The 8760-nt window shown below is 55.0% G+C and overlaps 1 non-coding gene across 1 annotated transcript; it reads left to right on the plus strand.

Moving 5' to 3' along the window:
• Positions 1-8454: 8454 nt before the first annotated feature.
• On the plus strand, positions 8455-8526 carry TRNAE-CUC (transfer RNA glutamic acid (anticodon CUC)). Its single transcript has one exon. It is a non-coding gene; the product is annotated as a tRNA-Glu (tRNA).
• The last annotated feature ends 234 nt before the right edge of the window (positions 8527-8760 follow it).

Here is an 8760-nt window from a genome sequence, read left to right on the forward strand (position 1 = left end):
GAGAGGTAACGTGCGTCGGCGACTACCTGCCATCATTTAATTATTTCTCTGGCTAGCCTTGTTTGCCCTGTCTTCTGCGGCTGGTGCAGGTGAGTCTGTCTGTTTGCCCAGTCTATGCCACCCCCCCCCCGCAGACAAGTGCACCTCACCCAAAATTAATTGCGACCACGACTTGTGTGCGTAAGGTCTCCAGTTTAGTGTGAAGGCATTTAGTAAAAGAAAGGCGCCTTTGGTGCATGAAGGTTGTTTGGAAAATATGGGGGGGGGGGTTATGTTACACATTAAAGATTAAAAGTGCGTGTCATCAGTTTCACCTGCGATTTATATTGATTTGCGGATTTTGCAGAAAACACAAAAATCGTCATTGAAGTTTGTGGGCGCAAGAAAATATACCCTTCACCTATGAATTTACACCTTAGTCTGTGACTTTGGGAGAAGTTTCCCGGTTTCGCCCGACTTAGTCAAGGCAAAGTGATATCCATTTCCCCCCAAAACTGACCCGATTTCTTGTCGCTGATTTCTAGTTGTCAAGTGATGTCGGTTCTGAAGGGGCAGGTCCAGCTGAACTGGACATCAGGGTGTGAGTGGGGCAGAGAGGGGGAGGATTGGGGCTGTGGTGGCAGTGGTGCTACATAAATTGCAGCTTGCAGATAAAATGGTTTCTAGCTGAAACAGTTAAAAGTTACTAAAATACAGCAACATGCATTGCTGCACAGTCGAATGCCCTTCGCTAAAATTGACAGGCCATCTTTCAGTTACTCCTTGTTGTTTGGTTGTTAAACTGAGACTGACTTGAAACATTTGCCAGAACAGTCTTAAAAGGTGCAATTACAAAAAAATAAGTATAAGTATCACAAAATGTGCGGCATTAGACCGCGTAATTTGCCTTTTCCTGCTGCATAATTGAGTACCTGCAGCATAATTCTCATGGCATTGCATACCATGTACTTCCTCTCTGTTTACTGCTGTCGCAAACAGCCACCAATCCTACCCCATTGATATGAAAGGAAAAAAAATACCATTTACAGCCTTTCTACGTTACGAAGCATGTTCTACCAGAGGTTGCACGTGACTTTCGTGGAAACAGGCACCAGCGTTTGTAACTCTCTTCTCTTTCTGGACTTTTTTTTTAACACCAGCACAACCTACCTCACTTGCGACCTTTGAACTGTGGGGCGCTCCATGCACTTTCCCGCCCTGAAGCCGTCGTACTCCACTCAGTAGCAGTAAAAGGATCAATGTTTCTGGTCCATAAATGGCTCCAAATCCCTGACTCTGTGGGTGTGACAAGATCACCCAGCATCCTGCCCCAAACACCTGCAAGCCCCACAGACCTCTCCAGGCAGAGAAACCTGCCAGCCCCACAGACCTCTCCGGCCACAGAAACCTGCCAGCCCCACAGACATCTCCGGGCACAGAAACCTGCCAGCCCCACAGACCTCTCCGGCCACAGAAACCTGCCAGCCCCACAGACCTCTCCGGCCACAGAAACCTGCCAGCCCCACAGACCTCTCCGGCCACAGAAACCTGCCAGCCCCACAGACATCTCCGGGCACAGAAACCTGCCAGCCCCACAGACTTCTAGTGGCACTGAAACCTGCCAGACTCACAGACCTCCCCAAGCAGAGCAACCAGCCAGCCCCACAGACCTCCCCAGGCACAGAGACCTGCCAGTCCAACAGACCTCTCCGGGCACAGAAACCTGCCAGACCCACTGACCACTCCAGGCACAGAATCTGTCATCCCCACAGACCACTCCAGGCAGAGAAACCTGCCAGCCCCACAGACCTCCCCAGGCACAGACACCTGCAGCCCCACAGACCTCACCTAGCACAGAAACCTGCCAGCCCCACAGACCTCCCCAAGCACAGAATCCTGCCAGCCCCACAGACCTCCCCAGGCAGATAAACCTGCCAGTCCCACAGACCTCCCCAGGCAGAGAAACCTGCCAGTGCCATAGACCTCCCCATGCACAAAAACCAGCCAGTCCCACAGACCTCCCCAGGCACAGAAACCTGTTAGCCCCACAGACCTCCCAGGGTACAGAAACCTGCCAGTCCCACAGACCTCCCCGGGCACAGAAACCTGCCAGCCCCAGAGACCTCCCCGAGCACAGAAACCTGCCAGTCCCACAGACCTCCACAGGCACAGAATCTGCCATCTCCACAGACTACTCCAGGCAGAGAAACCTGCCAGCCCCACAGACCTCCCCAAGCACAGAATCCTGCCAGCCCCACATACCCCACCAGGCAGAGAAACCTGCCAGTCCCACAGACCTCCACAGGCAGAGAAATCTGCCAGACACACAGACCTCCCCAGGCACAGAATCTTGCCAGTCCCACAGACCTCCCCAAGCACAGAAACCTGCCAGTTCCATTGACCTCCCCGGGCACAGAAACCTGCCAGCCCCACAGACCACCCCGGGCACAGAAACCTGCCAGCCCCACAGACCTCCCCAAGCACAGAAACCTGCCAGTCCCACAGACCTCCCCAGGCAGAGAAACCTGCCAGCCCCACAGACCTCCCCAGGCAGAGAAACCTGCTAGACCCACAGACCTCCCCAGGCAGAGAAACCTGCCAGTCCCACAGACCTCTCCGGGCACAGAAACCTGCCAGTCCCACAAACCTCCCCGGGCACAGAAACCTGCCAGCCCCAGAGACCTCCCCGAGCACAGAAACCTGCCAGTCCCACAGACCTCCACCTCCACAGGCACAGAATCTGCCATCTCCACAGACCACTCCAGGCAGAGAAACCTGCCAGCCCCACAGACCTCCCCAAGCATAGAATCTTGCCAGCCCCACAGACCTCCCCAGGCAGAGAAACCTGCCAGTCCCACAGACCTCCACAGGCAGAGAAACCTGCCAGCCACCAGACCTCCCAAGGCACAGAATCCTGCCAGTCCCACAGACCTCCCCAAGCACAGAAACCTGGCAGTTCCATTAACCTCCCCGGGCACGGAAACCTGCCAGCCCCACAGACCTCCCCGGGCACAGAAACCTACCAGCCCCACATACCTCCCCAAGCACAGAAACCTGCCAGCCCCACAGACCTCCCCAGGCAGAGAAACCTGCCAGTCCCACAGACCTCCCCAGGCAGAGAAACCTGCCAGTGCCATAGACCTCCCCATGCACAAAAACTAGCCAGCCCCACAGACCTCCCCAGGCAGAGAAACCTGCCAATCCCACAGACCTCCACAGGCAGAGAAACCTGCCAGCCACCAGACCTCCCCAGGCACAGAATCCTGCCAGTCCCACAGACCTCCCCAAGCACAGAAACCTGGCAGTTCCATTAGACCTCCCCAAAAATCGTCATTGAAGTTTGTGGGCGCAAGAAAATATACCCTTCACCTATGAATTTACACCTTAGTCTGTGACTTTGGGAGAAGTTTCCCGGTTTCGCCCGACTTTGTCAAGGCAAAGTGATATCCATTTCCCCCCAAAACTGACCCGATTTCTTGTCGCTGATTTCTAGTTGTCAAGTGATGTCGGTTCTGAAGGGGCAGGTCCAGCTGAACTGGACATCAGGGTGTGAGTGGGGCAGAGAGGGGGAGGATTGGGGCTGTGGTGGCAGTGGTGCTACATAAATTGCAGCTTGCAGATAAAATGGTTTCTAGCTGAAACAGTTAAAAGTTACTAAAATACAGCAACATGCATTGCTGCACAGTCGAATGCCCTTCGCTAAAATTGACAGGCCATCTTTCAGTTACTCCTTGTTGTTTGGTTGTTAAACTGAGACTGACTTGAAACATTTGCCAGAACAGTCTTAAAAGGTGCAATTACAAAAAATTAAGTATAAGTATCACAAAATGTGCGGCATTAGACCGCATAATTTGCCTTTTCCTGCTGCATAATTGAGTACCTGCAGCATAATTCTCAGACCTCCCCGGGCACAGAAACCTACCAGCGCCACAGACCACACCAAGCAGAAAAACCTGCCAACCCCACAGACATCCCCAAGCACAGACACCTGCCAGTCCCACAGACCTCCACAGGCACAGAATCTGCCAGCCCCACAGACCTCCCCCAGCACAAAAACCTGGCAGTCCCACAGACATCCACAGGCACAGAATCTGCCAGCCCCACAGACCTAACCAAGCATAGAAACCTGCCAGACCCACAGACCTCCCCAGGCACAGAAACCTGCAGCCCCACAGACCTCACCTAGCACAGAAACCTGCCAGCCCCACAGACCTCTCCAGGCAGAGAAACCTGCCAGCCCCACAGACCTCCCCAAGCACAGAATCCTGCCAGCCCCACAGACCTCCCCAGGCAGAGAAACCTGCCAGTCCCACAGACCTCCCCAGGCAGAGAAACCTGCCATTGCCATAGACCTCCCCAGGCACAAAAAACAGCCAGTCCCACAGACCTCCCCAGGCACAGAAACCTGTTAGCCCCACAGACCTCCCACGGTACAGAAACCTGCCAGTCCCACAGACCTCCCCGGGCACAGAAACCTGCCAGCCCCAGAGACCTCCCCGAGCACAGAAACCTGCCAGTCCCACAGACCTCCACAGGCACAGAATCTGCCATCTCCACAGACCACTCCAGGCAGAGAAACCTGCCAGCCCCACAGACCTCCCCAAGAATAGAATCTTGCCAGCCCCACAGACCTCCCCAGGCAGAGAAACCTGCCAGTCCCACAGACCTCCACAGGCAGAGAAACCTGCCAGCCAAACAGACCTCCCCAGGCACAGAATCCTGCCAGTTCCACAGACCTCCCCAAGCACAGAAACCTGGCAGTTCCATTAACCTCCCCGGGCACGGAAACCTGCCAGCCCCACAGACCTCCCCAGGCACAGAAACCTGCCAGCCCCACATACCTCCCCAAGCACAGAAACCTGCCAGCCCCACAGACCTCCCCAGGCAGAGAAACCTGCCAGCCCCACAGACCTCCCCAGGCAGAGAAACCTGCTAGACCCACAGACCTCCCCAGGCAGAGAAACCTGCCAGTCCCACAGACCTCTCCGGGCACAGAAACCTGCCAGTCCCACAGACCTCTCTGGGCACAGATACCTGCTAGTCCCACAAACCTCCCCGGGCACAGAAACATGCCAGTCTCACAGACCTCTCTGGGCACAGAAACCTGCCAGTCCCAAAGACCTCCCCAGGCAGAGAAACCTGCCAGTCCCCACAGACCTCCCCGGGCACAGAAACCTGCTAGTCCCACAGACCTCACTGCCGGGGCATATGAGAACGTTTTTATATTTTTGGGCTGTGGCCAAAATAGAATAATCTTACTATGGGCTAATTATTGTTGCTATGTCAGTGCAAAATGAATTTGTTCTGTTTTTTACCTGGTGTGAAAGTGGATGTCTTGTGGCCCGAAGTTGTAGGTCTGTTGTTTTTCTAATGAGATAGGTCCATAACTGAAATAAGAGGCATGTCTGGCATCTTCACAGTGGCGTAAAATAAGCCCCCGCAGCCCCCTCGGTGCAGGGTGGGCCCTCAAGCTCCTGGGGACCTCCTCTGCAAAAGTGGTAGGTAGTGGCCCGGGGAGGGGGCCCCCTCCGTGTACTTTGCAGGGGGGCCCCCTCAACTTTCGTTACGCCACTGACTCGCACACCTGGGCTTTTCCTGCCTCCTCTCTTGTCCTTTACAACCCAGCTCACTCCTCCGGGTGGGGGGTGGGAGGGTCTCCCTCCCCACTCCCTGTGTGCAGCCCCCGCTGCAATCCTCCAGCATCAGAGAGAGCCAGGGCCCCTGGGCTGAAGATCCAGGCCGGGGCCGTCAGAAGCAGCCGTGGGAGCTGGTTGCTGTGACTCTGGCATCAGGTGATGCTGCTGAGAGCGCTGCTGAGAGTGTCTGCTAGGAGGTGAGAAGGATCTTGTGAGGCAGGAGTGTGTTTGTGTGTGTATTGTGTGAGGGAGTGTGTGTGTGTTTATTGAGCCTGTGGGCTCCTGTGTTGGTGTGAAGGAGTTGATAAATGGCACAAATTCGTAGCATATGAGGATGGACAGGCGGGTTTTCAGCCACATAAGGAGCGGCTCAGCGAAACCAGGTGCAGCTGTTCCTCGTTAGTATAGTGGTCAGTATCCCCGCCTGTCATGCGGGAGACCGGGGTTCAATTCCCCGACGGGGAGGATTCCATCGCATTTTTTAAAGCATGACAACTCTACCTTTATTTAGAATTTCATCTAGAATGTGGCGCTTTCCACTCATGACATCATCTGATTTACTAATGCGGTCTCATAACTTTTACGATCAATCACGGGCAATTTTTAAGTGAGACACTTTTTGCGAAGGATGTCTGCCTTTTCGTTTTAACCTTCTGTGTACTTAATTGAAAAAAGAAACGTGCACGAAGCCTTGTTATTTACATCAAAATCAAAGGACTACATGATCAATCATATGCGTTGAAGCCTGTTGTTTTTTCAAGAGACATAAATGAAATGATGGATCGCGCTCTGAATGAGGAATTATTTTTTATGACATTGAAGCGTTTTATTTATCTTTGTTTCGGTCTAATGTTTTAGGGCTTACAGGCACATTGTGAAAGTGAAAGTTCCACTGGCCTGCACGTGCACTCCCCACCATCCTCGTCAGAGATCTTATATTGCCTAGGTCCAGCATGAGTACCAAATTCCTTTCAGGCTATTGCAGTGTATTCTGCTACTTGTAGTTTCTAACACTCTAAACTGAGGGCGAGGGGAGCCAGCATCCAAAGCAACACCCTGGTCTGGGTGAAGCGCTCATGCTCAGATCTGGGCTTACTTGAGAGCTTTGACGAGGCCTTGGACGAGCTGCAGGCATCCCCCAGAAGGTCTGCTGCCCTCCTACAGGGGTCCCTGAGAAGAGGAGCAGACCCCCGCTGGTGCCCTGAGAAGAGGCACTGACCCCCCGCTGGTGCCCTGAGTAGAGGCGCTGACACCCCGCTGGTGCCCTGAGGAGAGGCACTGCCCTCCCTCTGGTGCCCTGAGAGGAGGAGCTGACCCCCGCTGGTGCCCTGAGAAGAGGCGCTTACCTCCTGCTGGTGCCCTGAGTAGAGGCGCTGACCTCCCGCTGGTGCCATGAGAAAAGGGACTGCCCTCCTTCAGGGGTACCTGAGAAGAGGTGCTGATTCCCCGCTAGTGCCCTGAGAAGTGGCGCTGACCTCCAGCTGGTGCCCTGAGAAGAGGCGCTGCCCTCCTGCAAGGGCCCCTGAGAAGAGGCGCTGACCTCCAACTGGTGCCATGAGAATAGGCGCTGCCCTCCTGCAAGGGCCCCTGAGAAGAGGCGCTGACCCCCCCCGCTAGTGCCCTGAGAAGAGGCGCTGACCTCCAGCTGGTGCCCTGAGAAGAGGCGCTGACCTCCAGCTGGTGCCCTGAGAAGAGGCGCTGCCCTCCTGCAAGGGCCCCTGAGAAGAGGCGCTGACCTCCAGCTGGTGCCCTGAGAAGAGGCGCTGCCCTCCTGCAAGGGCCCCTGAGAAGAGGCGCTGACCCCCCCGCTAGTGCCCTGAGAAGAGGCGCTGACCTCCAGCTGGTGCCCTGAGAAGAGGTGCTGACCTCCCGCTGGTGCCCTGAGAAGAGGTGCTGACCTCCCGCTGGTGCCCTGAGAAGAGGCGCTGACCTCCTGCTGGTGCCCTGAGAAGAGGCACTGACCCCCCGCTGGTGCCCTGAGTAGAGGTGCTGACACCCCGCTGGGGCCCTGAGAAGAGGCACTGACCCCCCCCCGCTGGTGCTCTGAGGAGAGGCACTGCCCTCCCTCTGGTGCTCTGAGAGGAGGAGCTGACCCCCGCTGGTGCCCTGAGAAGAGGCGCTTACCTCCTGCTGGTGCCCTGAGTAGAGGCGCTGACCTCCCGCTGGTGCCATGAGAAAAGGGACTGCCCTCCTTCAGGGGTACCTGAGAAGAGGTGCTGATCCCCGCTAGTGCCCTGAGAAGAGGCGCTGACCCCCCCGCTAGTGCCCTGAGAAGAGGCGCTGACCTCCAGCTGGTGCCCTGAGAAGAGGCGCTGCCCTCCTGCAAGGGCCCCTGAGAAGAGGCGCTGACCCCCTGCTAGTGCCCTGAGAAGAGGCACTGACCTCCAGCTGGTGCCCTGAGAAGAGGTGCTGCCCTCCCGCTGGTGCCCTGAGAAGAGGCGCTGACCCCCCGCTAGTGCCCTGAGAAGAGGAGCTGACCTAGAACAGTGACTGGTATTTTTCTGGATGGTTAATTGGTTCTTGCTGTTTTTGCTCTCCAGTTAGTTGTGTGTTATGAAGGTCCCATGCGTCTTCCAGGGATGGAAACTGTCCCGAGATCTGAGTCTATTTAACGTTCAGTAGATTGCTTTGTTGGGGGTGTGCCTGAAAGCAGTGTTTTTTTTGTGTGTCCCATGATGTTTTCCAAAGTGTAGTAAAGACTAGCTTGCCAGTGTTAGGTTGATGTGTGTGTGTTTTCCTGCTTACTTTAGTTGATGCACAAAACCCTGTGACAGCAGCACAGGCGGCCTCACCCTGGTGGTATGTCTTGGAGCAGGTGCTGCTCCAGAGCACCCAGTGCTCCCTGGTGGTCTAGTGGTTAGGATTCGGCGCTCTCACCGCCGTGGCCCGGGTTCGATTCCCGGTCAGGGAAGGGGACTTTTTTTTTCTCCCCACGGTATACTTCTAGTTTTTTTTCATCCTATCTAAACACATTTTTTAAGGTTCTACATCGCAAATCTTTTATTACATACATTTCTTCTTTACTTGACCTGCCACCTGCTAATAACAACGTCACCTTTCAGGCACACAGACAAAACACTGATAGAAAACTGAATGCTGGTCATCAAAGCTTGTTCTTCACAAAGGATGGGTTACCGCTTGGAAG

Source organism: Triturus cristatus, chromosome 4_1, assembly GCF_964204655.1.
Source record: "Triturus cristatus chromosome 4_1, aTriCri1.1, whole genome shotgun sequence".
Lineage (NCBI taxonomy): Eukaryota > Metazoa > Chordata > Amphibia > Caudata > Salamandridae > Triturus > Triturus cristatus.